This window comes from Phoxinus phoxinus (assembly GCF_949152265.1).
Source record: "Phoxinus phoxinus genome assembly, chromosome: 9".
NCBI classification, from domain to species: Eukaryota; Metazoa; Chordata; class Actinopteri; order Cypriniformes; family Leuciscidae; genus Phoxinus; species Phoxinus phoxinus.
Genome location: NC_136884.1, coordinates 10,743,140 through 10,769,082, shown reverse-complemented (window position 1 = coordinate 10,769,082; position 25,943 = coordinate 10,743,140). Strand labels below are relative to the sequence as shown.

At 37.2% G+C, this 25,943-nt stretch overlaps 1 protein-coding gene across 1 annotated transcript in view; it reads left to right on the top strand.

The window, feature by feature from the left end:
* Positions 1-253: 253 nt before the first annotated feature.
* btg1 (B-cell translocation gene 1, anti-proliferative) overlaps positions 254-25,943 on the top strand; it is a 31,426-nt gene continuing 5,736 nt past the window's right edge. The window contains exons 1-2 of the mRNA XM_079622877.1: positions 254-521; positions 668-816. The gene's annotated coding sequence lies outside the window, so the exon portion shown is untranslated. The remainder of the gene's footprint in view (positions 522-667; positions 817-25,943) is intronic.

Here is a 25,943-nt window from a genome sequence, read left to right as displayed (position 1 = left end):
ACTTCAGAACTGAGAAGTAAGTTAGGATATTTGAGGACGTGAAGGCATAATTCATGTTTTTGAACGAATCTTTCGAATGAACGATTCAATGACTCATGTTTAATGTTGAATGAATCTGTGGTTCTAAACATAGACAGTAACGATTCTAAATGAGTTTCGTTTAATGATTCACTTAACCGAATGAATCAGTAGTTTTAAACGAATCATTTAGGAAAATGGTTCACTCATTAAAGATCATTTGTCGCCACCTTCGGGCGTCACCGATATATCAGGACCGGAGAAAATAAATCACCACCACAAATCCACCTTTCAGGAACGTTCAAACACTGACAAACAAACGGTGAAAAGACCCAGCCGTTCAGCCAATCAAATCGAGGACCGGAACCGACTGTTGTTGTTTGTGGGTTTTGTTTACAAATTGTTACCCAGAAAACTCGACCGACTGAAAATCATAGATATTTATTGATGCTGATGTATGGCAAGACAACCCTGTCCTCCATGTCACATTTCGAAAAGCTATGGTAATGTATACATTCTACATTTGTTTTAGTTTTACAGGAGAGAAAGTCAGCATAGCTTCTCCTGGCTGACATAGCTACGAAATTTGTAATGCTAACGTCCTAGTTTAGTTAGTCACCTTGTGTTTTTTCTTTGTGGCCATTTGCAGGTGTTAATGGACTTCTTCACTCGTCCATCTCTGAGGAATAGAGCCCTTGTTTCACACCAGGGTTGCATCAAATTCATGTATGAAGAGGTATTTCCAGTTTTGAGCCTAATACCTTATGAACACCTTGAAATCTGAGAAAGGAGAAAAAGGTATGTACTGCAAACAATAGAATGGAAAAAAAAAGGTGTGAGTGTGTTTTTATGTGGCACAGGACTGTATCTTGTCAGTGTCATTCTATTCAGTGCTATCAGTCTAGGCTAGACTAAACTGGAGAAAAACAATAAGCATGTCAACAAGCTAGGATGTAAAACCCACATATGTAGCAAGGAATGATCATGGAAAAATCCATATAATCCATATTAATGTTAATATTTGCTTTTAGTATGAGCTGGTTGGGAAATTGAGTGACTCACTTATTTGTTCAATTTAATCGAGATTCTGTTAATTAATTTCATTATTATTGTGAATAGTGGGGGAATTAGTGTAGACCTTGATGATTTGATCATCATGACAAAATTCGTTCATCACTTTGTGACTCATGTCTTGACCTTTGACGGCTGATATGAATGTCACTCCATCTAGAAATTTTCTCTTTTCCCATTTCTCATTTTGGGCAGAGAGCACTGGCAGTGAATTTTTCTGCTTCATTCAGTTGGCCGTGCAGAGAGAAATACGAGCTCCTGCTAAGAAGTCAAGCAACCTTGTATAATTTGTGTTGACCTGGAAAACAGAGAATGACCGTTTTTATTTGGATTTTATTATCCAATCAGCCATTGCTGGAGGCTTTTTTTTTTTTAGGGCCAGTGAACGATAACCAATGCGGATTGTGACTTTCGTGTCCACCCTCACAGCAGCATTATATTAGGCACACCAGGTGCAGGAAGACAGACAAAGAAAGGAAGGATAAAAAGGACATGTATATCAGTTTGAGATGTTTGTACGCTTTTGTGAGTGATGTAAACCATTTCCCGGTTATTAACTGTACCACCCTATCTCCACCCTTACTGCAGCCATTCATTTCTTCTGTGGTTCACACAATGATTGTACATCACTATGGTGACTGAAGCATTAAATCTGTTGTGTAAGAGCTGAGTACTTGACTGCAGTTGAATTTACAGAGAGGTTTTGTTGTATGTATGGTGCATGCAGCAGATACGTAGGTGTGCCATCAAGCACAGATTTCTATTTCCATGTCATTGTTAAAATATGATTTTAAAATTAGGTAATTTCTATATTTAGTTAAAAAAACGTTTTACTTAATATTAATAATTAATAACATCCATCCATCCATCCATCCATCCATCCATCCATCCGCAAATATACATTCAAAAAGTTATAAATAAAAAAATATAACCTGTAGATAGAGCTGCAGAATATCGCGATCTCGATTCAAACACACCACACGATCTTATTCCTAAATGACAACGATTCCCCTGTGTCTATTAAACCTGAGCCAGAGAGTAACATGTATATGATTGAAACAGCTTCACAAAACACACAGTATCATTATTTCTGTTACAATAGGCTAATTCTAATTATCACAAAAGTACTGGGATAAAAGTTTAGTTTAGATATAAACACTGATGTCTATGATAGCGATCAAAATAGAGTAAATTACCTTTTGAAAGCAACTTGATGCTTCAAATAAAGATGATATCAATTACATTGTTACACCAGTAGGTGGCGACTAGTGACTGTTAAAAATGTATTTGCCATTGAATCAATCAAGTGATTTGTGAAAACACAAACAGTGAAGTCTTTGAGTGAGTCATTGAATCATTATTTAAAAAAATATTAATTCAAATTGCTGCAGCGATCAACATTTTGTCAGAACCAAGTAAATAACGTTTTGTTAAGTTGTCTATTGAGAATTGTGGGTGAATAATGATCTCAATTTAAAAGAAACAACAACGTGAATCTCAATTTATCCAGAATTGTGTGGCTCTACTTGTATGTGCGTGCATGTCTGTATTTATGGTAATTGTTTTGGGGCCTGTTCAGGGAGAGGCTTTAGACCATTTAAGTGTTGTAGCAACAAAGCCTGGAAGTGCTGTTTTCCTGGAAGTGTCTGGCTGTAAGTGGGCATGTTGGTGTTCCTGCAGCTCTGCTCGCTTGCATGTAAGGATGTGTTTTACGCTTTTTCGCCTTAATCCTGAATCACTTATATTCTTTTTCACTGTGTTTTGGAGCAATCATGGCAGGTGTGTTCACAGCATGTATGAGTGCTGAGACACAAGAAGGGTGTTGAGTTTGATTTGGATCCAGCAGTTTGGAAAAGCACAGCTCTCTCTAGCAGCTCTGGCAGAGATGGAAAGCTGAAAGCTTGGGAGGCGTCTCTTGTTATACTTCTAACTGTCAAAAACAAGTTGTTTGTGTGTGTGTGAGTATAAAAGTGCAATACTTAACCAGTCATAATCATACTCTTACAAACTACTAGTACTCTCTGAAACGCACATGAACAACTATAATCTTTACCAGAGATGCTTGGTTGCCTCATTGCATGTTGTAAAATGCGATATAAACACCAAAAATCCTCTAAACCTGAATATTTGTGCTGCCGAGTTGAACAATTACGAATGTCCGTGCCAGAAGTATTTATATGGATATTTTTACTGGTTTCTTGCTAAATGTCTTTTCCCACATAAATTACACTTTTTGAATTGCTCTGCTTATACAAAGAATTTCTCTATAAGTGCTGTGAAATGGTGATAAACCCGATAGCCAATCTATTGCAGGATTGAGTCTCTGAATTATTAGCATTGCAGAAGGTCAAATGTCATTTTACAGGGCGCTGTGAGCCTTACAGGCCTTAATGGGACCCTCTGTTCAGTTGAGCCACTGGCGGTCTTGGACCACTGACCTCAAGCTTATTTCAAGTCAGAGAGATGCATTCAAAAAAACAGCTGTGGGACAAAAACCAAGAGAGGGCAGAAAGAAAGGAGAGAGCTTTGAATCCACATGCATGTGTTTGCATATAGACAGTGTATGTGAGATACATACACAAACACTGTGTTTGCCTCGAGTGGTAAATAATGCAAAGCTTTCTTAGTTCATATGGCCAAAAGAAAGTGTCTCACACAGAGCACGTTTTTGCTTTGAATAATGTTAGATACTGGCAGTGGAATAGGGAATGAACAAAAGGTCTTTAAACATCTTTCGAAAGTTGAACTTCTTTTAACTTGAGGTTCACTTTTCTAGAAGGCTGTGCCATGCGCGGGACGCTGCATAAGATGCAAACGCAAAGGTCAAAGTGCAAAAGTAATGGAAATGCAGTGCAGTGGAATACAAAAATGTGTTCTGTGTGAAAAATCCCCTAGAAGTCTAAGGCAGCATCACATGTATCATTTGCAGACAAATTATAATCCCAGAATACATTGCAACCAACAATATCCCCCCTAGTGGCTAAGTGTCTCTCTAAAATAAAAAATATTTTTCATCATTTTGAATTCAGATGTAGTTATGGGCTTTTTGTCCACAATATCCTTATGTGTTAAAGCTACTTCCATGTAATGTTTCCGACTTCAATGCAAGACATGTTGTAGTAATGAACAAACACCCAACTCAAGAGGTATAAGTTTCCCAGACTGCATTAGCAACAAAGCAAAACTGAAGCGCCCCAATTGAACAGAGCTTGTGTGTGTGTGTGTGTTTGAGCAGCCACATGAGTGGGTTAGCATAGCTCTCGGAAGAACAGCTGCTTATTCCAGCTGTCTGTCACACATGTGCAATGACTCACGCACTCATGGGTGGATGTTTTCATCTTCAAAATACCTTTACAGTCTTCCCACATACACATCACCACCACCACTTTAAACGACAACCAGCCCACAGCGGAGGAAAGCTGGTCAAAACTGTACATTTTCCACAGAGAGCGAAGAGCCGTCAGGGCTGTTATGGCAACAGATAAAACCCCCTGATTCAGCAGCTCTCACACCATGAAACGCACATCTTCCTGTTTTTTTCCCTCCCTTCAGTGTTTATATTATGCAGAACTCTGTTTGGGCTACGCAAACGCATTATCGTCCCTGTTCTTCCCCCCGGGGTGCGATATACAAGCACGGACAGGGACGGCACACCCAGTGGTATTCAGGTAGCACAAGAGACGTGGGCCGCTCGGCTAGCAATGATCTGATAACGTTGTTAGGCAGCTTTTTGTAAGACAAAATAAAAAATAGAAAACGCATCACAACAGATGTGCAGTCCTTGTATAGCGGTGTTTGCCCTTAGAGGCTTGTTTTTGCAAAAGATCGGTTGTCCTGATGGCGCTGTTTGCAGCTGCTGTAAAGCCAAAACAATCTCTTTTACTTTAATTTCCTATTATCACTGTAAAGCTGCTTTGAAACAATCTATATTGTTAAAAGCGCTATATGGTGACTTGACTTGACTGTTTATTTTATGCGTGTATGTGCCTGTGCCTTAGAAATAAACAAAAACTACAACCCAGAAAAACAACCCGGCTGAAATAAATGAATCATAAAGCATGTTTGCTGGTCTTAGTTGGTCTGACAACTGGTTTGGGGGCTGGTTTAGGGAATTTTAAGACCAGTTTGAACCACACAAGACCAGCAAACTGGTTGTTTTTAACAGGCTGTTTTTTTTCCCCAGCATGGCCCTTATGTGATTTAAAAGCATCAAACTATCTTATCTGCCTGTTCTGCTTTGTGCTTTGAGGCCTGTGTGGGCTTGATGATCTTTTTCTAATAGAGATGTTTTTGGTATGTTGTTTATTCTGTCTGTAGAGTCGTATGAAGCCGCACAAGTGGGTGTGTTTGGAACGGCATTGTGGTCGATACCCTCAGGCTGTTTTTCATCTCTGTGTTGCAGGTCTTGGCCTACAGTAAAAACAAACACAGATGATAATATCAGGCATAAAAAACACACACTTTGCATTGGCACTAATCGGCTAACTAGACGGGTTTGGGATGATGAGGAAATATAAAATATAACAAATGTCACTTCATGTGCATCTCTCCCCTAGATCTCAGGTTTCCAAGTTTGTTGTTATGCTATAGCTAAGGTTTGTGTTTTTTTACATGTGCATGTGAGTAAAATAGACAAACAAGGAACTGAAAGTGTCTGCACTGTCTTTAGTTCCTCTTACAAATGTGCTCGAGATTTTCCATACGCTATATATGTTTTTGTCGAAATCTTCAGAGATTCACTGTTTCTTCAAGGGAAAGAAGAACTAGCATGATTAGCTATTAGCCATTAGCTTTCTGTCTTTTCCCCTCCTCTTGTTTCTCTAATAATTCCGGATCTCTAGCATGTTGAGAGTAGGTTGCTTTGCTCTGTCTTTTGCTTTTAAGTCACAATTTCTGTCTCGTGCCCACATGTTTTTCACAGTGCCAGCTGTGCCTGGTTATCAGACTTCTGTTTGTGTGTGAGTGTACTATTAGGAGGAGGGTATTTGGCTGGTGGTATAACCAGGCTATTGAGAGGCAGAAGGCCTGTGGGGGCCATGAGCAAAGGCGGCCATTGTTACTACAGATGTGTGTGTGCGCGAGCGTCTGTGTGTGTATGTGTGCTGGGGGCGGTGGACTACGTAAATGTGGAGGCCGTAAAGGAAAGGCGAGGGTGTTTTGGAGTCACAGACAGTCATTGTTGTTGTCTGCTGCGCCGGTCAATGAAGACCTCTGGAAGGTCCTAACCACTCTGAACTGTAACCCTGTCCTTTTGAGAGGGTCTTTTCATGTCTCTTGGCTTGTGAGAGTTAAGAGCTGGCTTTTGGACTGGGAAGAATGATGTGACACAGCCATGGTTTCTCCTGCCACTGGCTGAAGAAAGGGGGCTTTCAGATGGCAGGGCACGAGATCTCTTTCTAGGACGGTGACAAAGACCGTCAGCCACCCCCCTTGAAAGTTGTTTATAGCTCAGACAGAATCCACTCTGCTGAAAAAAAACATCTCACTGTAAGCTGGTTAGTCTTAGTTGATGTGCCCTTTTAAATAACAAGCTTTATATTGGTCATATGCTTTTATATTTGTCATAATTAGCTTAGCAACATGCTAACGTCAAACTATTGGCATCAATTAATTCAGAGTTTCATGCAATCCACTCTGCTAAAACAACAACAACATTTAAACCAATCTAAGCTGGTTTGCTGGTCCTAGTTGGACTCACAACCAGGTCAGGCTGGTTTGGTTTGCTGGTTTTAGAGGCTTTTTGGGCACTTATGCCCTACAAACTTAGGTTGGTTTAATGGTGCATTCAAGTCATGTCATATTCATGAGTTGAATGCCACCATGAAATCATAATTACGAGTAAAAAGCTTGGTATATATATGTACTTATACAGTTTGTATCAGTAACATTAAAAGATAATCTTGCTGTGTTTTTTGTAGAACTGGTACAACAGCATACTCCAACCAAAGTGAATTGAACACACCTTACATCGTAACTCATAAATACCTTGGAGGACTTGCACCATTTTTTTGTAACTAGTGCAGCTTGTGTGGAAAGCAGCGGTTGTCTCATTGCCGCCTGACAGCGTGAAGGTCATTTCCAGTTATCCCCCACCCCTACACCTACGGTTTTCCTCTAATGTAAATGGCATGAGAAAGGGTATTATACATTACGTTCAGCTGGAACGGAACAGTCGGGAAAGCAGAGGCTGTGAAAGAGAACCGGCAATAATCTTTTAATGCTTAAAGCAAGAATACATGCTGCACTTTTTATTCATTCAACGCCTACTCCATACATAAACAGTTGTTTTGTTTCAAAACCTTGTAAGCTACCTACCTAAACAGCATCAAAAACACACTCCTGAATTCATCAATTCTTCCAAACTTCCAGTTTGCACAGAAAAAAACAAATTCATATGAATTAGCCACCAATTCACCAAAATGTAAGAGTTACAAACTCCCATGAGCGTGTGTGTGTTGACAACATTACATCCTTCCTGGAAAAAAAGCAGTATAGAATGCATTGCGACTAGATAAAATGTGTCATTAAATATGAAAAAAAATATTCATTTAAATAGTTTAAATGCAATTTTATGTGGGAGATTTGCCCAATATTTGAGAGTGTGTGATCTATTTTGCATGCTTATTAGTGCATCACTTTGTTTGCATACTACATAAAAACTCTATTGGAGTCATGTCTCAGCACAATTTGAACGTAATCGATGCCTATGGATGTTACCTATGTAGTTTTTTTTATTAAGATTTTATGATTAGGACACCTATAGGCAGTAGACACTGATAACTTGTTATGTTTCGGACTCGGAGCTAATATGACTTGTGTTTTTGCTTTGTGTAGAAACAAAGTCAAGAGAGAAACTTACTCATTTTGTTATTTGCTTTCTATCCTTTTTACTTAGACACACTCTCTCTTTCACAGATGTACACTGGTTGGCTAGCATGACAAACTTGTTAATAAATATTTAAAATGGATGATGTAATGATGAGCAAGAGAGGGAGAGGGATGACAGGAACCATTTGTCTTTTATGATGACGGTAGAAAAAAGTGCTTTGGATCACATGCAATTTTTAATACACTGGCGAGTTAAAACGCTAAACCCAATACGCGCACACACACTTCTCTGTTCTATCTCAAATTGAAGACCTTGGAGGTGAGATCATCGAACAATCAGGGCACTGCACTCAGACACATGACCCCGACCAGATCATTCGGACACATGAGCACATTTGGCTAAGTGTGTGTGTGTACACATGAGACAATCTGTAAGTGTGCGTGTGTGTTAAAGGGAAAGCTTCAGTCAAATACGCCCTTCAGTGCTATGTGGACCATTCCAGCTGAATTACATTAAGACCTTCATCATATTGATCCACAGCATGACATCACTGTCTCTTCAATGCATTTCCCATTCAGGACGTTCGGGGAATGGGACAACGTGAGTGAGTGTGTGTTTAATGGGACGGCTGATTAATTTTCAGTATCTCTTTCATATTGACTGTTTAGTTTGTCCATAAATGAAAATGGTCATCATTCACTCATCCTTATGTTGTTGTTGTTGTTCCAAACCTGTATGACTTTCTTTCTTCTGTGGAACACAAAAAGAAGATACTTTGAAGAACTTTAACATGGAAATTAAGGCCCAAATACATTTTGAGGCAACATTTGGCTTGATTGGGTTTGTAATATGGTGCACATGCATATTCAGGACATGATTTTAAACATGTCAACCACTGTGTTGTTTGCCTGTGTCAGTGGACGCATGTTCCAGAGGAATTTGTGTATCTTCATGGTACACAATATATATAAGCGATACATAATACAGTGTTATGGTTTATTCTAGTCATCCTTATGCATGTGTTTGGATCTGTATGCAAGTTGAAAGAGAGACTCAATACTAATACATATGCTTTTTGTTTCTGTTATATAACTCTAGCATAACGCTGAGTGGATCACAATTCTTCCATGAGATGCTTGTGTTTGAAACAAACAAAGATTAGCAATTCATTAGTTAATGATGTCTGGTCAGTTGGCAATGTTCCTACAGAACAGAAAAAGAGCAATGGTCCAGGTGAAAGGGAAAGATAAGGAGTTGTTTTATGTTGGAGCTATAGAGACATTATTTTTTAACGTCTATCTGTCTTCATACTATAGCCGTGGCTCAGTCACTCACTGAATTAGACTTCACATTTGAATTAGGTCATGTAGTCTGTGTTCATAAAGCTGCAGTCCATAATCCATGCTTAAAAAGAGCAATGCTTTTATGACTGTTAACACTGAAGCTCACACACTCATGCAGCCTGCTTTCTTCAAGCTGAAAAACTCACCTTGTGAAACCACTATCGCTACATGTGTTAATAACCATGCTGAAGAGGCCATGCAGGTTCAAATCAGTTGGCCTCTGCACTGTGTTGTATGGACATTGACATCACTGGCAACTTGTGTTAGTTATTCCCAAAGCGAGACCACAGAATTTGTTTCATAGGTTGGCAGGGTTTACTTGTGTTTAATTGTACGTGTCCATTATCTAAAGTAACTTAAATTGCATTGGTAATGAATGTGTTAGCATACGTGCTGCTAGTGGCTGTTACCAATTAGATACTGTGAATGAACGTGTTAGCATAAATGCTAATTCCTGTTACCAATGAGATACTTGGCAAAATCAAAGCTGTACATGTCATATTTTGTTACAAATCACATTACTGTTAATTACCAGTCATATTTAGTAGCATAATGGTTTTTGACTCTCATTTCATATAAGATCAGGTTTAATATAAATATAAACAAATGTACAAAAAAGGCTTCCAAATGATTCCAAAATATGCCCACAGCCGCTTATATCCTCTTCGTACCTTCATCTGCATGTACAATTTCTAAACAAATCACACAGGGGCTTGATTTTTTTTCCTTTTATTGATTTAATGAAAAAAATGAAAATTGCACTTTGGAGGGAAAGTGGATAATCCAACCTTCCATTTAATTATCGTGAACAAAAGGAAAATCGTTCTAGCTGTTGCTATGGAAATGCTGATGTCACAATGGCATATTTAGTGCCGTGTCTCTGGGTTGTATTCATTGGATTGTGAATCTGTGAGAGAATATACAGATTTCCAATTGAATTATCAGCCCTTATTAATTTGCGTGATATTGGCGTATGATAAACCAGAAGAGATTACGGCTTTAGAGATTGAATTCATTAATTCATTAATTCATTCAAAAGAAAAAAATTCAACACCTTTGCCTGAACAAAAAAACATATTTGATTCTAAAGGAAATTATTTGGCTTTTTAGAAATTGACAAAAGCCCTTTAGCTGACACAATCAATATCAGAGCAGACTATTGAATTTTAATAAGTTATAATTATGACTGGTCTTGAATAGCTGAATGATTGAGTTATGATGCTCAGATTGGTGTCACAGAGAGACTCGAGGCATGTGGAAATCATGGCGTGGAAGCTTCCCCCCCCATAATCTCATCAAGTGCTGCTTTACATTTCGTCCTCCTACAAGAATCCCACAGAATTTCATCCTTTTGAATCTTTCAGCAAAGACGATTTCACAGAATCGCTGTTTTTCCCACTTTCTCCACAATGTTACCAGGAATGCCAGAACTTTTTTTGTTGAATTCTTGATAAGCCATATGCCCACATATCTTCAAAGGAGCCATGCTCCTCCTGTTTTAGCAGACCAAGAGAGCTTTATCAAACCCAGAGCAAAACCAAAGTGCAATTTAACCGTAAACAGCTTTTAATCTTCAAAGCGCTCTACAGTTAGCGTGTTAAAAGAAGTTGTTTTCACAGACCATCTAGCAGGGATCTTGTTTAGCCCACATTATTCACATGGGACTCTGAAGTGAAGCCATGAATTAAAGAACGGCAAACCGCTGGCATGAAAAAGAAGCTTTGCACGCTTTAAAATATATAACTGGGTGAATTACATGTCCTTGATAAAGAAAAGGGAAAAATGCCCTTTGTTGAAATTCATCTTGGTTTTATTTGCTTTTGAAAAACTCTTATTACATAAAAAAATATATATAATTACATATATATTTATAATTAATAATATATACATTATTTTATGTCATATATATGTATATATATTTATTATATATTTAATAAATGATTAGGCTAGATCTAGACTAAAAATGAGCATCATTGTCAGTTGTTTGATACTTACACTTTACTGGCAAAAAACATATTTGACTTCCATTCTCTCCTCCCTTCTTTGTAATCTCAGCTCCTCAGGCTTGACCTCTCATTAACACTGACCTGAGGGCAGTGTGATGCCATACACACTGATCTGACGTGTCCTTCCCGGTTTCCAGGACTCTTTTTCTCACAAACCACTTGAACAAAAGCACATATCACCAAAATGCATGACCTTTAACCTCTCTGGTGTTTTTAAGGTTTCGAGCGGGCACCTCTGGGCTGGGGTGGAGAGAAGAACATTGTGTGTGAGAGAGAATTAGAAGGAGAGTGAAAGAAAAGAGAGAAGGCGGCAGCAGTTACATGAAATAAGACTAAAAGTGCTGCAGGCACTGGGTTTGTTTTTCTCCTGCCAGGCCATCTGATTTGTTTTCTTGGTCTCAAATTCTTCAGTTAAATATGTTTTCGTTGACATGAGAGATCGCCGTCTGAAGGGTGTATGCATGTCTGTTTCTGCCTTGGAGAAAAACAAAAAAAGGTAATTAAAAAAAATCATGTTGTTGAGATATACATTTATAATTGCCAGATATAAAGTCAGATTATGAGATTATAACCATTATAAACATAAATGAACAATTACAATTATTTTTATTCTGAATTAAATAAGCTAGAAAGAGAAGATGGCCTTTCTCTATTTTATAATATTATTATAAGAACTTAAGAAACCACCTGTCCAGCCCAAAAAGAGCATTTTTTTAAATCTCAGAAAACCGAAACATTAACAACTGGTCCTAACCATTTTACATTCAACAATGTGGTCCATAAAGTCACGGTGAGAGAAGTTGGGTAAATGCTATTATTCCTATCGGACAACAACTAAAACTAACATTAAAATGTTGGAAAGTCTGCCAAACCTTGAGCTGTTCCTGAAAGTGTGTAGCAACTACAGCTCTGCACATGATTCTGAAGGATCCCAATATTAGAACCAGGAAAATCATATTTTTAAAAGCTATGTCATTTCACTCTCATTTTCACAGTGTGAATGACTCATCTGACCTCAAATTGTTTAGCAAACCTAACCCTGTAGCCCTATAGTCTTACATATAAAGTGTTGAATTCAAAGGGTCAGTGAGAGGGTTGAAAATGGTCATGAAAACTACAGAAAGGCTGTTTTGGCACAAAAATATGAACCTGCAGGAAGAAAAATGTAATGATAAGAAAAAAAATCTCAAAAATATGAGATGACCCCTATAAAGCAAAGGACACAGACAAATTAAACTCCGATTATGGGGCATTCAAACAAAACAGACAGTTAACTTAGTTGTGCAGACTGAAAACTGCCTGTCCTGAACAAAGAACAATTTTCCAGCTGGAATTTAATTTGAGTCAAACACACCTCTACCCTTCAGCCGGGTGAAGATCCAATCTGAAATATGATGAGCAGCACAATGTTCAAGATTAAATTACATTAGTCTTCTCTATTTCAGTCCCTTTCCTTCCTCTTATCTTTCCCCCATCCCCCATTTGTGTTCGCTCTGTCCTTCTGACGGTCTTTCACTAGTGTTCACTTGTCTGGGATTGTGTATGCAGGTATAGATATGAGCCTTTATGTCTGATTATGTGTATAGCGCTCCGTGTACCTGCAGGTTTCTTGATCTCAGAAATCAGCTGGAATTCCCACACTTGCTTTTAGGAATCTTCCTCTCGAGACCCCTCGGCATAACGCCGTCTCATTTTTAATAATGTTTGGAAACAGAATGTGTATTGAGGGGCTGTCATTCAAGAATGCTGGGTTTGAGGGCTCATCTTATATTCTACACACATGCGGGTTGTAATTTCTTAAGTGCTGTTAAAGATCGAACTGAATATTTCTGTGACATTGGGGGCAGGTATTTGACTTACATTTACAGTTGAACAGAAGTATAAAATGTATTGAGAAATTATACTGAGAGTTTAATTAAGTTACAAGTCAAAGTATGTATAAAAATGCTTGAATAATATACCAGCTAAAAAAAAAATTCGCTATTTGGAATTAAATAGGCAAATACTTTATTGCAGTAATAATTTTTTTTCTAGCATGTTATATGTTTGGCAACAGTTTTTCTAACCCTAATTGATGGATTGTGTAGCTTTTCATTTCTTAAACAATCATGTAGGAAGACACATCACGGCCATATTCCAGAATGACAATGTCAAGATTCATTAGGCTCAAATTGTGAAAGAGTGATTGGGAGGGAGCATGAAGAATCATTTTCACACATGAATTGGCACCTTTGAGTGCAGACCTTAAATTCATTGAAAGTCTTTGGGATGTGCTGGAGGAGACTTTACAGAGTGCTGGACTCTTGCATTGTCAATACAAGATCTTGACCAAAAACTGATGCACCTCTTGATGGAAATAACATCACAGCATTTTCCATCAAGAGGTGCATCAGTTTCTGGTGAGGATCTTGTATACATGTATGTAATATTTTGACTTATATTTTTTCAATTTTGACATGATATGGTAAAATAATGGTTTTAATTGAATGTGGTGTGCATTATATATATATATATATATATATATATATATATATATATATATATATATATATATAATATTTAATTTAGTAAAACTCAAGTATTCATTTTCATTAGTCCTCACCTCAAGTTAATTGTGCAAATTGACCAGATTATGCTATGAATTAATGATAGTAATTTACAATGTAAAGGTTCTATAATTGAGGCCTCGTGAATAATAGGACTAAAACACAAGAACAGGAAATACTGGGGATGATCTTTAGAATGTAAAATACCCGAGACTCTCCTTAGATAAATGATCAGATGAATAATGGTTGTATTGTCATTTCACAATTACTGTCAGATTCAGGAAATGACTGTTGTCTTGTCACGATGCTTTGATGTCATTGAGGATGTTTCTTTACAAACTGTTTTATGAAACCATGGCAAGTTGCAATGAGTGTTCCGTTATTGTTGATAGACTTTTTAATGATTCAGTCCTGTTGAATCATCTGTTCCTCAAACACGCTTAAGATCTATGGGTTGCACACACTTTTTCTTCTTATGCTCCTATTCTTTGGAGCTCTCTTCCTCTTGAGCTTGGGGAAGCTCAGACGTTTTGGATTTTTGAAGCTAAACTTTTAAGACATTTCTTTTTTTGTAGACCAGTGCATACTTGCTGGTTTTTATTCTTAAATAATTTGCATTATTTTATTTATTGTTTTATGTATTGTTTGTCTTGTGTTCAGCGCTCTGAGAAGGTGTTTTTAAAGGTGCTATATAAGATGAAGTGTATTATATTAGTTTATTTGCAACTTTGCTTTCATTTGCGTCAAATTAAATATGACATATAAGGTTTAGGCCCCAGGTAAAAAATATGTATATTTAATTTGTATAAATTAAATTTTTTAATTTGTATAAATGTATAAACACACACACGCGCGCACACACACACACACACACACACACACACACACACACACACACACACACACACACACACACACACACAGACACACACACACACACACACACACACACACACAGACAGCATTATTATTATATCAAATTTGTATTATTATTAATGTGATTATTTATGTTATTGTTTATATAAACAGGTAGATCGTCACTCATAGCTAAACCTGTAAAAAAGCAAATGCACACAGCTGGACACAGGTCACAGGACAGGTAATTAATTAGAGATGCTGACAAAGACTGTTAGAAAAGGTCAGACTGAATCAAATTATAGCTTTGATTAATGCTTTCACTATATTATTCAACATGTGACTCGAGATGAATTCCCAGAAGCCATTAAAGTGCTGTGGATACTTTCATATAAGCTGCTGCGGGCAGACTCATGTAGTGGACTACATGTTCAAGGTGATTCTATCCATATGTTTAAACATGATTTATGGCTTTTACCGGTACACAGTTTCACAAGAACATTAATGCAACAGGAAAGAGAAGCGAAGGACAGGCAGCATATACAGTAGTTGTTAAAAAAGTTTCTTACGTTTCAAGAAAGTTACAGCATAAAGTGAAATCATTTTAAACAAGAAATGTTCCTCAGAGTCGCATGATCAAATATTCAGGAAAAGGGCTGACATTTTGTGAGATTGTGTGTACTGTAATGGACAGATCAGAGGTAAGTCAACAGGAAACAGAGTTTCAGGGTGAGATGGCCAGTCAGCTGCTGTGTCTGAACACACACATTGTTTTGTGACCGTGAGGGTTTGCCTCAGAAGACCTCTGCTGTGCACACCTGTCTTTTTCTGTCCTGCACGTCTCATCACAGAGTTAGTCAGCAGAGACTGAAGCCCTGCCCCCCTGTGAACAGACAAGAGGAGACAGTGAGGGATGAGAATGAAAGCACAAAAATGTCAAGCTCCCTTGATCCAAAACACAGGTTCGATTTAGCAATTGTGAATGGCAAACAATCGCATGGAATGCTACTTTCATAGATGGTTTGAAATCCTGTTCAAATCGCATTTCTGGGTCGGCGCCAATAGCCTCGTGGACAGCACGCCGACATATAGCGCCATTGCGTTGCGGGCGACCTGAGTTCGAGTCCCGGCTCGCAGTCCTTTCCCGACCCTGTCCCCCATCTCTCTCTCTCTCTCCCACCTTGCTTCCTGTCCACTCTATACTATCCTATAAAAGTACAAATTTGGCAAAAATAAAAATCTGTTTAAACCTTTGGGTTACCTGTCTGACTCTCTAACCATTAGGCCACGACTGCCTCAGTTGGTGTTTCGTTTCCAACACGCGCTGTAAGTGGTCGACCAATCACAACTGACTGGGCCATCTGACCAATCAGAGCAGAGTAGGCTCTCGGAAAGGAGAGGTTTAGAGAGACCGAATCCTTTATCGAACCGTTTCAGGCTCTGTGAGAAAAAAGGTGATGCTACAATATATGTTATGAGATTTTTTTTTTTTTACATTGGTTGCATGTAAATATTACTAATAATACTGCAAAACAAAATGAGATAAATATAGATAGCATAATATGGGCACTTTGAGGAAGTAAGATCATCTGTAACCGCATTCAGTTGATTGATTTGTCTATCCTCATGAAAGAGAAGCTTTTTCATTTTAGCTTAGGTGACTACATTTCTTTCCACAACAGAAATGATCTAGATTTCTGAACCCGTCACAGGCTTGCAGCCAAACGGAGTAATCGCTTCAGGTCCTTCAGAACATTGTGATTGTATCTCTTGGACAACAAACTGTTAATATTACGGCTTTATTCTTGCATATGACACCGGCGTGGCCCTTTTCCAGCAATGTTACAACTTCTTAAACCTGTTAAATGGGTTCTGTTCACATGATGTGCTGAAGGTTAAAGGGTTGAATTGACAGAACAGGCTGTATGTGTGAAACTGGCTGTTGATCACATATTTTTTGTGTGTTAGAACTATGCCTTTTTTTGTGTGTTAGAACTATGCCTTTTTTTGTGTGTGAGAACTATGCCTTTTGTTCAAAAAAAAATTTTTCCCTAAAGAAGTAGAATATTATATATAAATACACATTTAGTGGTCACACTTTAGTTTAGGGTCCAATCTATTAACTAGTTGCTTATTAGCATGCATATTACTAAGATATTGGCTGTTTATTAGTACTTATAAAGCACACATTATTGCCTTATTCTACATCCCTTATCCTACCCAATACTTAAACTTAACCGCTACCTTACTATCTATTAACAAGAAGTAATTAGGAGTTTATCAAGGCAAATGTCGTAGTTTATAGTTTGTTAATAGTGAGAATTGGACCCTAAACTAAAGTGTGATCACATTTTGTATCTATTTATTTGCAAACTAACCTTAGCGACATTGTGTATATCTTTAAGGCTGTCATTTTTCTCTTCAACGTGCCCAATTTATTCATTGCTCCCGTTGAATGAGGAGCGCTCGCCCTGACAAGATCATCTCAAGAGATTGCCATAGCAACAAGCACTCCACACTCAAGCGTTTTGTTTTGTGCTTTAGTTTCTGAGGACTCAGGCAAAAGGCAGCATTTCCCACACACTGAATTTTTTATTTTTTTGGTGTATTTACTTTGAAACAACTTTTGTTAATTACAAAGAAACCGCATTGTAGAATTGAAATAGAAAGATTGAAATAGTATTTTGTACTCATTTTTACAGTGATGTTGGCACATCATGTTTCTCAGGCTCCGGGGCTTCCTGAGGATCCGTGACTTCGGGTGATGATGATTAAGTGTAAACTGACAAACCTGCGGAGAGCAGGAGCCGCTTTGTCTTGAGTTTCTGCTCTGTTTGGCTGTTGGTGTCGTTGAGTTGTCTCCACAGCTGTTATCTTACACACCCACAGCCATTTTTCTCATTCGTGCCCCTCCTCCCATCCTCTGCTGGATCCTGTTTTACAGCTGATAGGTACATGTCCCAACAACACACCTAAGTCTGAGTGATGGATGAATACAGGTCTGTTTGGATGGGACTAGTTTTCCTTGAGGGACTCGTTTGCTCTTGAGTTTTACATCTTGTCCAAAATCATAAATGTTTTTCTCACACAACGATGGTAAAATATACAGTACTTTTCAGGGTCCTCCGAATATATATATATATATATATATATATATATATATAGTTCTCGTAGTTCTATGTACCCACTTAGAGACATGCAATATCTCGTCTTTATTGTACCAGGAATCTTTTCAGCCGCTGGACGTAAAGCTTTTCGTTATAAAGCTACTAGGGATTGGAATAATCTCCCTCTTTCTTTGAGATCCATTTGATCTTTTCTCAGATTTAGGTTATCTATATTTCAATATCTTAACAATGTGTGTGAATGTTACTGATGTTAGGACCAATAGTATTGCTGGTAATTGTCTTTGTTTTATGTAACTGTCTAATTGATTTACCTCCTGTGGATTCGATCTCTGGTGGTCTTATGTGACACCCCTTTACATTGAATTTCTTATATCATGGGTTCCAATTGTGTAATGAGGTAAATGTGATGTACTTATTGAGATAGCCATAACATTTCTGAGATATGATGTGTCTTTGGTTTGGGGTAAAGGTGTAGGCCGCCTATAGTTACAAAATTTTTTTTTTTTTTTTTTTTTTTTTTTTTTTTCTGTTGTATTGTTTGTGTATTTGGACCCTCTTGAAAATGAGATGTTGCATCTCAAGAGGCTATCCATTAATACATTGAAATTGAAATTGAAATATATATATATATATACCCTTAACATATTTTTTTATCGTTTTGCCAACTTAATGTACAAAACACTTGATAGGGCGACATACTTTTTTTGTTTGTCCTGTAAAAATTTTCACTGGCCCCACCACAAAAAATTAGCGATATATTAAATGTAAATTACTAGAGGTTGTAATCCTGTCTGAATCATTAATGGGCATCTTATGTTAAGAGTTGTAAATCTGATGTAAATTAGAAAACTAATCCTGTCTGAAAACTTCTAGTTATCCGTCATTATATGAGCACATCTTAACCTACTTTAAAGAAATGCTTCACTGATATGTCAGATTTAGGCCCTGTTTCACAGACAGGGTTTAGATTAAGGCAGGATTAGGCCTTAGTTAAATTAAGACATTTAAGTCGCTTTATACTGGTGTGCATCTTGAGACAAAACAACGGCATTGACATGTTTCAAGAGATGTCAGTGCAAGTTACTTTAGTTAAGACAACTCAAACATGCATTTTAGTCTTGGACTACTTAAGCCTTGTCTGTAAACTGGGCATTGGTGTGTCAGCGATGCACATTGTACACATTACATAAAGTTGCTAGATTTAGATTCTTTTAACACACACACACACACACACACACACACACACACACACACACACACACACACACATTTCCAAGACAGCTCTTTAAATAGTTTGTGAGGAGGTCAAGAGAGGGGAAAGTTTTTTTTGTGTCGCTTCTGATTGTGTGAAAGCGGCTCCCGTTTACTGAAAACAGATCAGAGGCCTAATCTCCAAACCTGCAACCACAGCACAACCTCAAGCAAAGAGTCAACACACGTTGAGCTTACAGCACAGAGAGAACACACTGCCTTAAACACCGTAGGCATATATTCAATCCTAGGGCTGTAACGATACAGCAAACCCACGATTCGGTTCGTATCCCGATTTCTGACCCACGATTCGATACAAACCGCGATTCTTGCGAGGAGGGAGGATTTTAAAAGCCAAATAAATAAATAGCTAAAGCTATAACTCTGTTTTCTTGTTACAAAATACTTTTGAAAAATAAACAGAACTATACTCCATTGTGAAGATGATTCGAGCATGTTAAAAATTATTCTGAGGTAACCGGCTTACTGTCTGCTGTAAACCACAAATAATATATTGCCTATTCCGCATGACCCGCATCTCAAGCGCAGGAATAACGCTTGCCACAGAGTGAACGCGCCTATATAGAGAAATGCACACTTCCTACGAATTAGCCTAAGCCGCCATTTCTTTATGTTTTGAATTAACGTTAAATCAAGTAAAAGTATTTCAAGCTTTCTAAGTTTCGATTCGTTTATGAGGTGAGCTCCAGTTCACGCGCGCGCCGGTGCCACACACACACACACACACACACACACACATACAAGCAAACACCGCGCGCTTTGCTCACTTGCTCTGGTGTTTGCTTGTGTGTGTGTGTGCTCGCGCGCGCGCGTGTGTGCGTGTGGGGGAGAGCGCGATTTTTGAATAATAATCAAATGATACCCAGCGATCTTCGAATATTATTTTTGCTTGAAATTCCCATACCTAATATGTAAAAGACCCCGTCACAGCCCTAGGATCTATTCTGGACGAGAAAGATAAGTCTGGGAAGGGGTGTGTCGATCGCGATCTGCCTTCTCATATCGCGACACAGGATCGTGGATCTGAGTGTCGCGATTTCGGTTTAATATCGTAAATCGTTACAGCCCTATTCAATCCAGTTTTATCATGTCCATTTAAACCCTGAGGTCAAGTTGACTCTGTAAATGCACTGATGTTGGACTATGATTCACCTTTTGTCCCAGATTAATAAATAATCAGACTGTTTGTTTAGGTTCGTATCTGCTGAGAGCAGTCTTTTAATCTGCTGTATTTAATGTCAACACTCACTTTTCCTGATACTTTGAGTTTAGTGATTGTGGAAGGAGGATACTTTCTCCATATAATCTCTAAATTATGTAAATAAAGGGTCTTCGTGTGTTGAAGTGTGTGCAGGAAGTAAAATGTGGTCTGTGGTCGTTTATAGCATGTTGTTAACCGGTATTGTTTTTAGTGTGTCCTGTGCATGTGTGACGGGTTTCTGCCTTATCTGATAAGGCAACAGCTGCTGAGCTGGTTATAGAATGACTCACTGTTGGCTGTCTGTCATCTTTCACTCACACACACACACACACACACACCCTTTTAAGTCCTCAGGAGCTGTGTCATCTATTTGCCACTCGTAGCCTGAGACATGCCGGAGATCAGCGTGGCCAGAGCAGACTGGAGCAGCTTGAGTTGATATTACGCTGCTTTGTGGTGTGATGGTCACTGTAACGTTTCGTGTTTTTAAATGTGTGATCTACCCTAATTTTCTGTCTTAAAAGCCATACTTATATATATATATACATTTTATTATTTTTTATTATGTATTGTTACTATTGTTTTTATTATATATAGCCTATATATTATTATTGAGTTAAAATGATTATATAAATTCTAACAATTTAATGTTATTTTATTAAATTAGATTTAAAATTGTATTATTATAATCTTTTGTTTTTTAAATGTAGCCTATTTTAAATGTTTTTTTCTATTTAATTTTTTATATACCTTGTTTTAAAATTTTAATAGTCAGAGGTTGCTCTTTCATAGCTCTGGACACTAATTTCATGATAATAATAATAAAGTAAATTATACATTATTTTTTTTATTTAAATCAGTCCTCTCTGGTCTGATATCACAATGGAATTTTTTTTGTGATCAGAGGTTGCTTTTTCATAGAGTAATAATACAACAATAATATTTTATTTAGTTATTTATTGAAAAATTAATCCTCTCTCAGCTGACATTGTAACTTTCATATTGTTCTTTCATAGCTCTAGAGAAATAATTGAGAACTATAACGTCAGGCATTTAATTAGATAAAATTGGAAGCATTTGAATGATTGAGTTCATATTGATATATATATATATATTTCTCTAAAGTAGTGTAGAACTCTATTTCCAAATACAGTGACAGAATAGAGAGTTTACAGTGTGTTCAAGCTCATGTTAAAACACACTCAAACAGATGCACAGACCCGCTACCGGACATGACTCACAGGGTGGTGAAAGTGTACAGCTGAGAGGAAAACCTGGAAAATATGAGCTCTTGAACACACACGCACACACACACACACACACACACACACACACACACACACACACACACACACACACGAACAAAAACACACAAAGTACTTGGCAAAATAGCAAGGACACAGATACACCTACACCGAAGGGCAGGTTGGACAAGGTTGCCATTCTGATATGACTTTGACGTGTGTGATAGTTTGTGATTACAGTATAGATTAAAATAACATCCACAGCAAATGTAGAAGAAGCAGCTGAAGCGATTAAAACCTGTAACATTCCTCTCACTGCCAGATATGTTCCATGACTTCAGAGATCTGGATCTGCCCTGCTCTGCTACGCCTCATTTAAGGCAAAACCGCTTAAATACAGCCCATATTGCTGCTGTGATATTTCTCAAACCCTCTGCCTCCCTTTAGGGTTCTCACTAAATTATCTTCATATTTTGAATGAACTTGTGGATGCTCAGGCCTGCACTGTAAAAAAAATTGCTGCGATTATTTAGCACAACTTAAAATCCAACATTGTTTCAACTTTAAAAAGTATGTGTTCAAGCTTGACTTAAAATATTAAGTTTAGTTAACTTAAGTTTAGTTTGGTTAAGTTGGATATTTAAGTTATCTCAACAAATTTTAACTAATCGCAGCCACATTTTTTACAGTGTGGTTTAGCAGATTTTAGCTTTAAAAAAATCTGACAACTCTGTTGAGAGAATGTTGATCTCATCATTGAAAGTCTTTAACAAAAGGGGTGTCTTATTTTGTATGTGAAATTTAAAATGTTATATATTTTTTTACATTTTATAAAAGTAATTTTAAAATTATAATAGAAAGTAAATCTATAAACAAATTATACATTACATATTATTACATTATGTTTACATTTATATATATTATATATACACACATAAATATATAATATTCAAAACATTTGTTTTTTATTATATATATATATATATATATATATATATATATATATATATATATTAATGATTCATATATATTTTAATGATAATTAATCTCATCCAAAATAAAATGTGATTTGTGTTTACTTAATATATGTGTGTGTACTGTGTACATTTATTTTGTATTTAAATACACACATAGGCATGTGTATATTTAAGATTTTTTTAATATATATAATTTTTTTTAATATATATAATATAAATGATGTATAAATATTTATACAGGTTATGCATGCAAATATTTCTTAAATATATATACATGCATATGTGTGTATGTATATAAACAAAATAATTATACACAGTGCACACACATATATTATGTAAACAAAAACTTTTATTTTGGATGCGATTAGTTGCGATTAATCATTGCCCAGCACAAATTTGTAAATATCTTATATACAAATGTATATATTTCATATATTGTGATTATATATATTTAAAAAATCTGAATTGAGAATACTAAGCTCAGCTTTATGTCTCAGCAAAGTTACACAATGTCTTATCCCTGAGTATCTGATGAAGTCGGGGGCTCATGAGGATATTCTGGAAAAGGCTTCTCTTCTCTCTCAACTCTAAATATAAAGTCATCCCAGCCTGGCGACTGGGGGAGATATGGACCGATACGGAGAGTGGGGAGCACAGATTAGCCCCCCTATAAATAGACAGAGGCCTGTAAGGTTGTTTGTTCAGTGTGAAGGTTATCAACAGCCAATACACACTCATGCGATTTTATAAAAAAACTATATTTGTTCCTGAATGTTGCTTCCTTCGTTAGTGTTTCAAAAACCTGTTTTCAGGGCCTTTGTAAATGAATGGGAAGCGTGTGAAGGTCTTTGAGCTGAAAGGGGGTTGAGTTTCCAGAGGAATGTCCTGCCTATGGAAGCGATGGCCAAACCACACAGTCGGGGGTTTTGACTTCCAACCGTTAGAAAGAGCACTCCCATGCTTCCTGGATTAGAACTAGAGGAAAGAGAAGGAAATTAGTCATGGAGGGTTTTTAGTTTTTAGTTTTTTTTTTTTTTTGGGGGGGCCAATAGTTATATACCTGAAGGGCATTTCCCCCTTTTTTCCACCAGTGGTTTATTCATAAGCCATGCTCAAGTGTTTGCAGTTTATTGGCTTTCCTTTTTATGAATTTTGCATGTCCCGATATACTGGCAGAGCAGATATAACCTCTTGAGTTTGCTATACAAACACTTTCTTACATAAAAAAGGCTTAGAGTAATGTAGTACAGATAATGTTAATGGGCCTTATAGTCAATATCAACATTTAATTTAATGTGAATGAAAATGGGGCTGTGATGGATAATGTTGTTTTTGAGGGTCACTCCATAATTTGTAAAGCTTTTCATTCACATTGAATTAAATGTGATTGCTATTATTATTATTATGGCCTCAAATGCCATAAAGGCAAATGATGATATAATAATGTTATCAAACTAATTTAAGAACAAAGTATTTAGCTCTAAACAAAGTATTTTGTGAATAAATATGTGTGGATCAAAATGTTTACACATTAGGTACTGTTGAAGTATCAGTTAGTGTGCAAACTACTCCTGGTATTTTTATTGCAAGTGTGTATCTTGTTCTCAACTGTTCTGACTATGATTCAGAGACACAACCCAAACACCACACTCATGCCCTGTCCAATGAAAAGCATTCACAGTATGTGTAATGTGTGTAAAATGTGTCTGTGTGATGGGTGTGGGACACAGTCTGGTTCATTTAGTTATGGTAGAATGTTCCCTGAAAGTAATTTTCTACCACACACACACACACACACACACACACACACACACACACACACACACACACACACACACACACACACACACACACACACACACACACACACACACACACACACACACACACACACACACACACACACACACACACACACACACACACACACAGCATTATTATTATATCAAATTTGTATTATTATTAATATGATTATTTATGTTATTGTTTATATAAACAGGTACATCGTCACTCATAGCTAAACCTGTAAAAAAGTGAGTGAATGTAATTGTAATATTTTATAAACGCACGTATATAATTGTGTATATATGTGTGTGTATAATTGTACATCTAATAATATCTAAAATAAAACAATATAATTAATATAAACACAATTTAAATAAATGTTTTTGTTTACAAATTATTATTAATTCATAAATGTATTAAAATGATACGTACAATATAATAAAATATTAATATACATTATTCATTTATATTATTAGAATTTACATTTAGACCCGAGTTAACATTCTGAGTTAACTGATCAACGTTTTATCTGTCCTTTTACACATATTTCTAGTCTTCCTCCCTTCTATGTTCAATGTTCACCACTCTGTCATCCCTCTCTCATGTTTACTCACTCCATCAGCCGCGTCAAGGGGAAAGATTGCGTCAGTTCTAACGGATGAAGGCAATATTCTCCAAAGAGAGGTCAAGAGCGAGGGATGAAGAAATAGCGGCGTAATAAAACATTGTCTCAGTCAAGTGATTCCACAGCTTGTCTTTATATTGGTGTTGTCTTACATAGTCCATCTCACTCACCTTGAGAAAAGTGAGAAAGCAGCTCAAACTCACATATCACATGTCTGCCTTTCTTCTGCTCTCTGTCACGGTCATTATTCTTTTCTGTGAGGAATCTGTATTCCGGTAATGGGACAGTAATTGTCAGAATGGCTTGGGTATCACTGTTACTTTTGAGGCATTATTGGCTATGAAAGACTAAGTATAGCACTGTTCTGGTTTCAGCGTTAACGTTTAGAGTCGGTTCACCCACCGCTAAAATCCTGCTTAAAAGAAACAGGGAAAGCTGATCTCACAGCCCTGCAAAATGCATGAATTCCTCTCATCCCTTCGAGCCCCTTGGACTTGTGGGTGGAGTGAGGGCAGACATAGTGATGTTGTGATTCATCGCTGCCACTAAAATTTTGATTATTTTCAGTCACGCTGGATTTTTCCAGTGCTGGTGAACGGCGGGCAAGCCGGCTGCCATGTTTACCTGACGCTTTGATTCAGTCGTCTCTGAAACACCCATGGGAGGATTGTTGAATATTAACTGTGTAACAAGGTCTCATGGACTTACTTTAAATATAATGAAACGGTAGCCTAATTGTAGTGACTTGCAGGTATTGTTTGACATTGGCATCAAAGAGATTTGCAGAGATGATCAGGCAATTTCAGAATGTCGTATTTGCTAAATACTGCCATTAGCTGGTCTTGGACCAACCAAGATGTCGGTGTAATTGAATGATAGGTGTGCAGGGCAGGTCAGGCTGAGGCTTGAGTCAGCACACTCTAGTTCAGAGGTGATTTGCCTTTGGCCACAACAGAAAAAGCAACAGAATTAGGTCAGAATGTTCCTTAGTCCCTTTGAAACACCTTCCAGTGGTTTATTCCCACTGGTAAATACATAGCCAC